At 43.9% G+C, this 12,640-nt stretch overlaps 2 long non-coding RNA genes across 2 annotated transcripts in view; one reads left to right on the top strand and one right to left on the bottom strand.

Annotated features, from left to right (window-relative positions):
* Positions 1–1,207: 1,207 nt before the first annotated feature.
* LOC132244484 (uncharacterized) lies at positions 1,208–10,215 on the bottom strand. The gene is made up of 3 exons (XR_009455946.1): positions 10,101–10,215; positions 3,989–4,024; positions 1,208–2,264 (listed from the first exon to the last, which is right to left on the bottom strand). It is a non-coding gene; the product is annotated as an uncharacterized LOC132244484 (long non-coding RNA).
* Positions 7,046–12,640, top strand: part of LOC132244487 (uncharacterized) — a 23,097-nt gene continuing 17,502 nt past the window's right edge. Inside the window, exon 1 of the long non-coding RNA XR_009455949.1 lies at positions 7,046–7,174. This is a non-coding gene — a long non-coding RNA (uncharacterized LOC132244487). The remainder of the gene's footprint in view (positions 7,175–12,640) is intronic.

Genomic DNA, 12,640 nt, shown 5'->3' with positions numbered 1-12,640 from the left:
GGCCTTCCAATCTGGCTGCGGCCACAGGAGCTGCGTGCCCAGATTGCTCCCTGCACCTAGGCCAGGCTGGGCTGTCATGGAGCTGTACCTGGCAGCCCAGCCCCTCCATGCCTGCCCTCAGTAGCGCCTGCAGCCAGTCCTGCTCAGCCCTGAGTGAGCTGGGCAGATAGTGGGGCCGGGCCAGGGGGTAGGGCCTTCCCAGCCAGTTGCGGCTCCATGACACCCTTGCCTGCCATGCATGGGCGGCAGCTGGCCAGGCTGCGGCGTGGATGCAGTGCCTCTGCAGCTGCAGGCAGTCACCTTCCCAGCTGGACTGGCCACATGGGGCAAGCCTTTCATGCCCGTGTCTGCCTGGGCTGGCTTGCAGCCATCTTGTGTGTTGTAATCTGCCCCTCCTCCAGAGCTGCCTGCTCTTTAATTACTCTCACTCTAATATAGCTCTCTGGTCCTCTCCAGTAGGTCTGGAGGACCAGGGCCCAATGAATACTCGACAAGTTTCTTTTGTACATTCCAATCCAGTTGAACTCTTCATATTCTGTGGACTATTTTATGTACAGTATTACTTACTTATATTTATGACCTACTCTGGTCTCTTTGAATTGTTTTTGTTTTATAATCTAATATATCACCGCTTTTCAGTAATATCCATTTCAAGATACTCTTCCACTGCCAGGCATTCTATTTTTCTAATTTCCTTTTTACTTTCTCATTGATATATACATTTAGAATAATTTTGGTTGCCTAATTTTAATTTAACTTAGATAAACAACCTCTTAGTTTTCCCCCATTTAACTTTAATCTCAAGCTGTACTTTTTTCAGTATAGCTAATATTTCTAATCTACCTCTTACAAGAGAGAGTTTTTTCTGTATTACTAGTAACCTAGCAGAGGGCTGTCTGATTTGTGTGCTCCTTAGAAAGCTAGAACAAGCCATGGTACCATAATATATCATCTTGTGCTCTATATCTGCTGACAGCTACAAAAAGGTTCAGATTTATACTCCTTATAAACTAAAAGCTTTTTTTTTGGCTTTTAGTTTAAGGTACTTAAAAATATTTCTGAGTAGCCAATACATAGTATGTTGCAAATGCTCTGTGACAAGAAAAAGATCCAAAACCTGTATAACCAGTAAAGGGCAATTTACATTAATGCTAGTATTTGCAAAATATTCTGCTTAGGTATATTATGTGTTACTCTAAAAATAAAATAATATTGAAACTTCTGTGAAAGCTCTATCTGTGAGTGATGTATAGGACAGGTACTGTTTTCATGTGTTGTAGATTTGGTTTAAAACAATAAAGAATGGTAGGTGTGTGTGACAGAAAATTACAATTTAATTACATATTTAACCAGTGCCAAGGATTTGTCTTCAAGATCTATTACATGTTTGCAAACCTGGGTTTCTATTCTAAAAACTGGCAGCTTAATCAAGAATTCAGACAAGTGAAAGGGAAGCCAATATTGGATTCCTGGTATGTTGAAAGTTAACAAAGGAAGCAGCAGCAGTGTGTCATAAAGAGAACAATCAGAATATATCACAAAATAGATGAATAGATTATGGATAGAGTATAACATTAATAAAGGCCATAGCTTTTCTTACAGCAAGCCCAATGTGTGTTTGAACCAGAGTATACCACTGAAAAAGAACCCAGTCCTGAATTAAAGAAGTCATTACTTTTAAGAATTTACCACATGCCTGGGTAAGGTGTTCCGATAGCTGACATCTCCATTCAGACAAACAAATCTCAGCCATCTAGTACATAATATAAAAAACTCTAAAACAAAGCAGCTTTAAAAGCCATACCAGACAGAGGGAAAAAAAATCATCTCCCCTACCCATGCACTAATTAAGCAGTTTCTTTCCCAGATAAAAGAGAAATATTAGAAATAACAAGAAGGCAATCCTTTGGGAACTTTGTTATTGCTATCAAATTTACGTAGAGCTTTCTTAGGTATTCTAGTGATGGCCAGCAATTTAACTTTCTGAAATAGGTTACCTTTGCTGTTATGTCTATTTTTTTTCTCATTCCATAAGTAGTTCTGTTCTTATAGCTACAATTATTTTAAATGCAATACTCAACCACAGTCCAGCCAACAAGAAATTCTTAATTTTCTTAGTGCTCTTTTGTTAGAAGTTGAATTTGGGGTCTTTTCCTTGGTTTTGTTGTGCTGATAACAATCACTGCCTTTCAGCTATTGAATACTTGCTCTAATAAAGATTTCCTGGAACTGTTCCTTTGAGAAGCTCCATCACCTCCCTTTGTCTGCAGAAAACATTTGAGATTCAGCTGTTAAAATGTCCTCAGGCTACAAAAATACTTTTTTCTTTGTCCCATTAAATTTTGTTCAGATTTAGCTAAATTGAGCTGCTAAAAGATCATTTCCTTTATGTTGTTTTCAAAATAGAGGCAGTACTCAGCATCTGATCTGCAGATCCTGATGCTGGACTATGTTCTAGACTCTGGCCCTGGGTTTTCCTTTGGGCTTGGTTGGGTATGGCTTCTGTCTTATGACCCAACCCCAAGGCCCCTGCTTTCTCTCAGTGGTCTAACCATTAAGCCAGTTCACCTATGCTCTCCCTGGTCCCTCACAATACCTGGGAGACTCAAGCACTGAATCATCCTCAGTGACACTGTGATGTACAACAAGGCATCAGCCATTTCAAGCAAACTCGCCTCATTATGAAGGCAGATAGATAAGACAGATAATGAGAAAGAACTATGACCCAACATCACCAAGATCCACTTCTTCCTCCTGAAACTACTTGCTATGTCTGTAGTTGAAAATGGAGATCTTGGATTGGCCTCTTTAGTCATCTCTGGACTCACAGATCACTTCCCTATCTGCTGGAAGGCCATCAGTCTCATATTGAGGCTAAAAATGACCAGCCCATTGGTGACACTGAAAAACTCATCCCTTTCCAACTGCAGCAGCATGATACATTAATGAACACCTTTAGCTGCAAAATTCTAAAAATTCTTTAAGTTAACATTATTTCTAATAATTCAAAAAGGTTTGGGCCTGGTTTCAAGTTTTTTCCCACCTTAAAGAAACAGCTCAGCTTCCATAAAGAAAAAAATGTAAACCAAGCAGTCTTTGAAGTGAATGCAGTTTTTCCATTATTTGGGGTGGGTGGTTAGTGCAAAAGACCTGATTCTTCAGTTCACTCTGCTTCTTTTATAATTCTAGCACATTAGATCTCTTATAGCAGTGCGAGAGAGTGGACAATCAAGAAAATATATTACAATGTGATTCTTTGGCTGTTGGGCATATGCATTACACAATACCATTGCATCTATTACAAAACTAATCTTTCGTTTCTCTGTGATCAGTGTTTATTCCCAGGGGGCTCAGTTCCTTCTAACCTTACCACATGAGCAATCTTTATTCAAGCTAAAACAATGAGGTTTATTTCAGTAAGGCATGCTTGTGAATGTCACAGGATTGGAGGCCTGGTAAAATTTAAAAAAATGCTGTAATCTGAAAGAAACCTAAGCAAATCCAATTTGTGAACAAGAATCTTAACAGGCTACTGTGAATGGGTTACCAGTATTTGCACTATTTTGTTGTGTTTGGATTCTTGTCCTGTTCATTTTAACTATGGTTTGCTTGTTTGTGTACAAAAGCCACAGCAGGCAGAATTGCTCTTTTTATTTAATAAGTAACTCTCTTATTTCTATTATTTTGAAAGCAATTTGAGTGAGCCTCATTCACATCAGTTTAAGATTTTAATGATCTGTAATTCAAAACTACTACATCAGCGGAAGCCTGTAGAGAATCAGTTATTCTACAGTCCCAAATAGTCTCTTGTAGCTTCTCAAGCGATCTCACCAATCTAGAAGCCATGACCTCAGCTTCTCTTCTTTACCTAAATGGCTTTTGAACTCTAGTTACTCATTAGAAGAAAAAGTTGCCACATCATGAAAACTACAACATTAGGAATGCTGTGGAATAAACTGAATAAAAGTCTTCCATCTACAGAACTTACCCGTTCCTTTCAGGTGCTGCAAAAGATGTTAAGAATCTGAAATAGACAGGAAATCAGATGAGTAGAGGTTGTGCTGGATAAAACCTTCCCAGCCAGGTTTTAGGAGCAATATATTTGGCAGATCACTAAAATACACTCCAGAACTAAATACCTGAAAAAGTTCAATACTCTACTACTTTTCCACCATTTAGTCATAAATGTAGTAATCTACTCAATGGCTGTGACAGTGCTATGATCACTAGGGCTGTGTGAAGCTTCGGTTCAGAGGAGATTTGGCCCAATTCAGTGGCCAAATCTCCAAATCCATATCAAATCAGAGGACCCCTTAGTCTCTCCGAATTGAATTGGAACCGATCACAGCTGGCTGCTGCCAACACTGCTGGCAATGTCTACAGATGCTTACTGATGGCCATCAACAGTGCTGCAGCTGCCTGTGGCAGCTCCACACATGCTTCTGCCGCCAACGGCACTGCTGCTACCTACTGGAGCTCTCTATTCCTCTGCAGCCACTGGGGGTATGCTGTTTTCATGCTTCCCTTCAACAAATAAAATCCTTCACTTTTTAGTTTTTATTCACTTGTGGGTGGAGATGTACTTAGATTCTCAGAAACAGTTGACTTTTTTATCTTGGCTATAAATTGAGGAATGTCTGAAAAAACTTTTGTCTGATTCAGACAAAGTGATGGCAGAAACAATTGGCTGTAAACTTTCAGAGATTTTTGTAGGTGAACCCAAAATCTATCCTTATCAAGTACAGGGAGTCATACACATTTAACTTTAAGACCTTCAATTACCTGTAGTTTTTTGTTTTTACTTAACTTGTAGATGGCATTACTATACTCCTTCATCTCATTTTGCTAGAAAGTTTCAGCTTTTTATTCTTACAATGCTTTTCTTCCTACTTCTTAGAGACTACAGTATGAATAGTTTTCCCACTTCCAATCTTCTCTATTACTTCACATATTTAATTACTAATCTACTGTGCAGTTTCACTGCTATTGTAAACAAAAAAGATGTTATCACAGAGTTTCTAATTCTTTCTCCTATACACTTGTCCACTGAAATGCATCACTCAGTCCACTGCTGACCTGAGGCTGCAATAATATGCCCCATGGAGTTATATAGATACATATGGAATACAGGCCCACAGTGCATAGGGGTGGTAACTGCCAACTACTATACATTCTTAAATTAAATAACTTCATTTGAAATACTTATTGGTTTTTAGAAAAAATATGAAAGACTGAGATGCAGTAGTTTATATTATCATTTCTAACATTACCTAACACATTCTTTCACTGTTTATTCTGAGAGAAAATATTTACTATAAAATTTCCTTAATTTTTCCCCCAAATTTTAATTCTTTTCCACATGAGGCCTTAGGAAAAATGGGGGGAAAGCCTTTTTTTTTTTCCTGAAAGTTTGTACATCTCTGCTCATCTCTCTACTCAATGCCACTGAGAGTTGGGACATATAATTCTTAAAAACAGCTTTCCACTCTCCCCTTCCCCCACAAGTTAGAACTCGTGTCTTTTGACAAATCTTGCTGAGAAGAATGATATAGGTCACTAGTTCTCAACATTTTTAGACTTGAGATACCCCTTGTTAGACTTGAGGCACCACTTAGAAAATGCCAGCTCTTAGTTTTCACTCATTTTTTTACTGAAAAAAATAATAAAGCAAGTCTTCTGTTGTAAAGAACCCAGGAAGTCCACAGCAGGTCAAACTGTTTGTAACACCATGGATTCCTATTTGAAATCTCTGAGTTTATCTTGTAAATCGTGTTTGCACACCTAACATTGCATGGCTTCCTGTAGCACCCTGGTTGAGAATCACTGGGATAGGTAATTCAGAGAGTACTGTGTTGCTAAAAGTTAACCCCAACTGTACTTCTAAGAAAACCTTTTGAAATTAAAAATAATGCATAGAATAAATTAAGGGGGATGTATTTCACCGACACGTACTAAAGGTTACTGTGTATATAAGCAAATACTTTCTATTCCCTAGTCTCCCAATTGATACAATTTTAAGACAGCTGCGTTGGTAAGTAAATGACTGAGGTGACACCCGACTGAAGGATTCAGCAGGCCAGACAGATTTGTCAGGGGATGCTGCACAGGCCACGGTTTATATTTAGTTTATAGTTGCAGCTGTTTGATTTTGTTTTCTTTGGGAAAATAACTTTCTCAGTGGTAAAGAACCACGTAGACAGAGCAAAAGATATGTCTGAACTGCAGTGTGTACTCATGTCCAGATTCACGGACCAGCAGGCATGTGTTGTTACCTAAGTTCACTTGGAGTGTATGTTGCTGAGCTGCACATGCCCTCTGTGTAGTCATATTCAAGACTATGCTGAATGTTTTATGCTCGTATTCCCAGGGCACACCCCAGAACTCTTAACTCCACACCAGTTGGGACTGCTCTGGGGATTAGTTCAGGGTGGGCTGTTAGGGAGTTTGTGTCCTGCCAGAATATTATGTGAAAGTACCTTCTGTAACATGTTCATCTGAGGCATGTCTAGTTCTGTAAGCTAACTGGGGCCTCAGCCATGGATCCATTAGCTGAACTGGTCCTGCTTACATGCAAATTGTTTTTCCAGCAGGTTAGATGCTTGGTGAGACTATGGATGTCACTTTGGGAAATGATGATGAAGCATAAAAGGTGGTAGAAGTCATTCATGACAGGTATGGTTCCTATGTGGACCAGGAGTTGTAGTGCAGAAATAGAACAGCAGAATCTCATCATCCTCAAGATCTGGGATTGTGGCAAAGCCGGGGGAAAGAAAAGGAAGAAACCCTGCTTGTCACCCACCCTGGCTGTCCCATTCCCCAAAACTCGCCAGATGTCCAGTTCCAGCACAGGGGCAGCAGAGCTGGGACGGCATTTCTGCTCATCCCTGGCAGAACGGGGATGAGTGACAGAGCCGGTAGCCAATGCAGGAAGCACCTGCTGGCTCAAGCTGGCCATTATGGTGGGGGCATGGTTGCAGCTTCTTAGATGCCTCACAGGTGAGGCAGGAGTCAGCTGATAAAGAACCATTCTCCTTTCCAGCAGAAGGGAGCAGCCCCAGCTGTGCAGTGGAGACAACCGGCGATTGGTTCGGAGAATCAGGTAGAAGTCTCAAAAGCTTCCAGAAAACAAGATCCAGTGGTGAGCGGAGGAGAGAGCACTTCCAACAGCAGACAGGTGAGAAGCAGCCTTTTCTTATATTGATAGTAAAAGGAATCCTGAGGATACCAGGAGCCAAAGTCACAGCTTACAGCCACAACGCTGGGGCGCAGCTTTAGTTGTGACCGATTATTATTTGGATGAATGAGGCGGGAGTGTAGGGGTGGAGACACTCGCAAACTTGGCCCTTAAAGCCAGATACTGCATAGCATATTTCTACATAAGACTAAACTGGATGGGTGGAGTAAAGCCTGCCACCTTCTGAAGAGAACCGTGATTGTCATTAACCTGTTTCCTCCTGTTGTTGATTTCATCAAAGCCATGGCAGGAGAGGCAGATTAAGGACTGGGGGTGTTCTCTCTTAAGAGGAGAGAGGGGGCAAAACCCCTAACCCCCAGCAAGGGACTGAGAAGAACACAGGCACTGAGCCTGGTGAATATAGCCCTCCAGGGTGACGACGGCTCAGTGACAGGGATAAACAGCAATCACTCCAGAATTTCCCTGTGAGGAAACAGACCTTCATGGACCTGTGTGAGGAGACTTACCCACCTCTTAGTGCTAGAACAACTGAATCAGAGAAAACCATTTCAGACCAGGAGCAAACTGCTATTAACAACTACTAACTGGCTATCCTAAACTTGTTCCCATTCATTGCACACCAGTTTAGTTTTGGGGAGTCAGTGATTGCTGTTGTAGCGGTGGAGGTTCATGACATATTAACATTATGGCTTACCCATCACTGGTAAGCCTAAAAAACATGCCAGAATTAATAGCTGACTTTCAGATACTGGGTTTTGCAAATTGTCTTATGGTCACAGATAACACGTGCCCAAGGGCCTGAGAGGAAGAACAAGTGATTATGTCAACTGCAGAAGGTACTACTTCATTGTTCTGCAACACTTGATTGACCACAAATCTCATGAATGCCCATGTGGGATGCCCTGGGGAGGGGCATGATTCCAGGATGCTAAGTGTCATGCTGGGGCATGGGTAGCCAGGTCTGGGTGTCATCCAGGGTCAGAAGAAACCACCAAGATCAGTGTATCTGAGCTGAGCTACACTGAAACTTGAGCAGACCACTGGGAAGAAAAGGGTTAAACACAAAGCAATCATTTGTGGAGTGGCTGGTAGCTTCTATTACATACAACATTAAGTAGGAAGTCAGGAGGTAGAAAAACCTGGGTAATACAGGCAGAAGGAGTTGTGAGAATGGCCCAAGAAGATGGCTTAAACACAAGCTGAGGTAAAAAATTTTGCTGCTTTCACATGGAAAAGTATGTAAGTAAGGACATGTGGTCTGCCCTTCACTCTCCCTCACCCCCAGCTGAAGACAGGAAAGCATTCCTTTCAACATGTGTTTAAAGGCTTTTACTGTGGTTGGTGGGATCTGAGCCACAAGGCATGTCACAACATGTAGGTATTCTGCAGTGTTGATGCATGCTAAGAGAGAAGAGACAGAGAAGTGAAATGGCTTCCCAAGGTAATACAGCCTGGCAGTAGTAAAATTAGGGCAAAGGTCTCTTACCCCTCTGTCCAGTGCCCCATGCACTAGATTACATTGCATCATCAATTAATGCTATTTTCCTTTACTAGCCAGCAGGTTTTTACCAAATGTGTAAGCTTTTCTGTCTGATCTGTTTGTGTGCAATATCTTGAAGGATCAGGGCTTTATTTTGCTTTCAGCTTTTGTGTCTCTGTGGGTGCACCTACATGAGATGCTAACTGTGCAGTAGCCTAATAATACTGCACAGGAGCATGCCAGACAAAACCTATGCTAATACGCTACTGTGCAGTAGTATTAGGCTACCAAGCAGTTAGCGTCTGAAAAAGCCCGTGCACCAGTGCTACTGCTCAGTAGCGCAACTTACTGCACATTGATTTAGTACTTGGCTATCCACGTACTAAACTTAATGTGCAGTAATGAATATATAGATGTACAAAGTACATTACATTAAAGACACATACCCCTGTCTCTTTTCAAGGATTGGAATAGGAAAGAGTGTTTTGTAAAAAGTCTCCCTTTCCTTCAATAGGACTTTGAGCCTGTGTAGCTCATTCAGTATGTTCTAAATTTACCAGTCAACACTTTAAAAAAAAATTACTCACAGGATGATCACAGTAATCATATTATTTTGGGGGTTTTAATCCCATTACTCCCTGTATCAGGGGCCTACTTGGGCCGATCTCCGTGGCCCACCCACCTGTTCTTGGTCCAACTACCCGCCTTCTCGCCCACCATGCCTTGATGTTAATTGATTAATTAATTGATGTCAATTAAGCAGGAGGCTACCCGTTTTGGTGCCCCAATGCCAGGGGGGCGCTCTCTGCTGCTCCTTTCCTCCCCTATACCACAGTCCAAGCCTCGCAGATGGCATCTTGATGTTCACATAATCACCGGCCCCCACACTGGGCCCCAGAATCCTCCTAACAGGACCCCTCCATGATCCCCCCCACTCAGGCGGCCTCTCTGCCTTCATTCAGGCTACCTAGCCCCCCAAAACTATGTTCCCCTCTCAGGTGTGGTCCCCCCGGGACCTCTGGCTACCAGCCCTGGCCCACCTCCAGGCCAGTCGGGACCCCAGGCCCCCGGCTCTTGGGCATCCCTCGTGGTGGGCCCCTGGCCCTTTTGACCGTCCTGGTCCTGGCCCCAGCATGGGCCAGTCGAGGGTACTCTCTCGTTCAGGTCGGGTCTCTAGCCCCTCACTCTCTCCCGGGGTTTGCCCTCTGGGCCCTTCAAACACAGGGGTTACCCACCCGGTGGTGGGAGCTAGAGGTTAAGGCTCCCCGACCCACCTTTCACCAGGGTGGTAACTGGCCTGGCATTTCCTGGGGGCTCCCGCACCACTGGGAGCCCCACCAGACCACCCATGCCTGGCAGGGAGCAGTTTTAGGTCATGCCCAGGATCAGGAGCCTCCTGACCATCCCCTACAGCTCCTCCCTTACCTCCAGATGATACCAGCAGCCCTCTGGCCAGGCAGTGTTGTTGCCTGGCTTCCAGCAGCCAAACTGCCCTGTTTCTATAGACAGCCCTTGACTCCAAAATGGTTGCCCTCATCAGGTACCTGGTGGCTGCCAGCTCCAGGCCCTTAAAGTGGCAGGCACACACAGTGCCCTGCCACACTCCCTTTATAGAGGGGCCTTTGTAGAGGGCCACAATCTCCCATTACTTAAGGAGTTTGAAATGGAGCTGACCCATACATATGAAGAAGGGTAGAAAAAGCAGCATAAGTTAGCCTATGCAGAGCCACCTGCTGCTGCAGCTGAACTATTCCTTCAGTAGCTCAGCTAGTATGGGCAGCTTAACACAATGCTACAGTCCTTCTGGGATTGCATTGCCGATATACCAAAGGGGAAGAAGGAAAGCAAGAGGCTGAGGAGGTAAGCATAGGCCAGGACTGAGGACAACACAGACAGATCTGAGACTTTCTCTATGTCCCAGGCCACTTAAGTGCCCAGAAGTCTCCTTGTCCCTATTATTCAGGGGTAAGTATAGCCCAAGCTATCAAACACACTGGAGGGCATGGGGTTACTCACTCCTCAACCCATCCCTGTTGCAGTGTAGACGTACCATTGACAAGATCACCTGAGCATCAATGCAAATAATCCTCCTCTGCCATTCCCATAATCCCCTATCGTATAGTTATTACTACCCAGTTATTTCCACTCAGCTAGATTTCACAGAAGCCTGTTTGTTTTTTAATCCTTTAGGGTGTCTCTATACATGCTGCAGGTGGTGGGATATTTTAATTAGAGTGGCTCTCAGGAGCCACCCTAATTAAAGTGCCTGCTGGATCTCATGTATTCAATATCCCACACTTCAAAATGGTGGTGAGGGTGCTTTAACTAAAGCATGGGGGCATGCTGAAGTATGGGGATGCTGAATACATGTGATGCCAAGGCTGCTGGAGCGTGCTAATAGCATGCAGCCGGAGCTCCTCCACCCCTACACTCCTGGCTCATACCTCCGAATATTAATCAGTCAGAATTAAAGCTGCGCCCCAGCATCATGACTGTAAGCACCAGCTTTGGCTCCTGGTATCCCCAGGAGTCCATTTACTATCAATACAAGAAAAAGTGTGCAGACAGGCTGCTTCTCACCTGTCTGCCATCAGACATGCTCTCTCCTCACCCTGCCTCTGGATCCAGTTTCCTGGAAGCTTTTAAGGCTTCTGCCTGATTCCTGGGGCCAATCACCACCTGTCTCTGCCACACAATTGGGGCTGCTCTCTTCTGCTATAAGGGGGAATGGCTCTGAATCAGCTGGCTCCTGCTTCATTTGAGAGGTATCTAAGGAGCTGCAGCCATGCCCCTGCCAGAAGTTCCAGTTTGAGCCAGCACTGGTTCCTGGCTGGTTCCCGGCTCTGCTGCTCATCCCCACTCCACCAGGAATGAGCAGAGACGGCGTCCTGGCTCTGCTGCTCCAGTGCTGGGGCCAGACATCCAGTGAGTCTCAGGGAACCGGACGGCCAGGTTGGGGTGGCAAGTGGGGTTTCTTCCCCTCTCTTTTCCCCAGCTCTGCCACAGTGGTAGTGGTGCAAGGACAGTGCACTTCATAGCTATCAATAACCACTAGCCTTCTTCAGCATTATAACAATCTTCCTCCTGACTAAGATGGCAGAGGAAAAATTTGCAAGAATCATGAAGTAGAAATTCTTGTGGCTTCTCAGGGCAAACTCTGGATTGTCCACCTCTGGAACTGCTAGATCCCTCCATTTACTGCCCCTCTCCCCAAATTACGTTTGTATACCCTTTTATGTAAACCCACCACTAGCCTGGAATGCCACCTCTTTTCTCCATTGGGAACTTCCAGTAGAACCTCAGTGAGTTGGGCAGCCTGAAAAACAAATAGGGGGCAATGCTAGTAAGAGAGGCCTTGTGAGGACTTAACTCCCATAGAACTGTGCCACAACATTTTTTCATATAATGTTTTTCAGAAACTTGTGGAGCATTTTGCCAACAATGTGTTAAACTGTTCTCTCTAGTAACATTTGTCCCTGTTGCTTCCAGATGGCAGATCTCACAAATGAGAAAAAGAATAGCAGTAGTAAACTGCATTGTGTTGACATGGAAAATAAGATGAAAATGGTTTAGGTTTTTTTCATGTTGACAACAATACAGTGCTCTCTCTCTCTCTGTCATTGCTTCCCATGCACTTCAATAGCTTTGGGGCCAGCCATCTTGCCTAGGAACTGGTTGGGCAGATGGTCTAATTGTGAAAGCTTTTCTGAAAAGAGGTTTTGAGTGGTGCAATTCCTAACGTGCAAAGAGGAACAAGTAGAAAGGCTCATGAAGAGATTTGTGAAGCAGGGAGAAGCCTCCCCAGGAGCAGGACAGCATGCTCATGGAGAGGGGAGGATCCAAGGTGAGAGTGCAGTGGTGTGGTCACAACCACCTTGTACTGTGTACCAGAGCCAGCATGGTAGCAGCTGCAGTTCTCTACCACCCTGGATGTCTGAGTCCCCTAGGAAATGCAGGGAGGTGTG

The sequence above is a fragment of the Alligator mississippiensis genome, chromosome 1, assembly GCF_030867095.1.
Source record: "Alligator mississippiensis isolate rAllMis1 chromosome 1, rAllMis1, whole genome shotgun sequence".
NCBI lineage: Eukaryota > Metazoa > Chordata > Crocodylia > Alligatoridae > Alligator > Alligator mississippiensis.
This window is presented reverse-complemented; position numbering and strand designations above follow the sequence as displayed.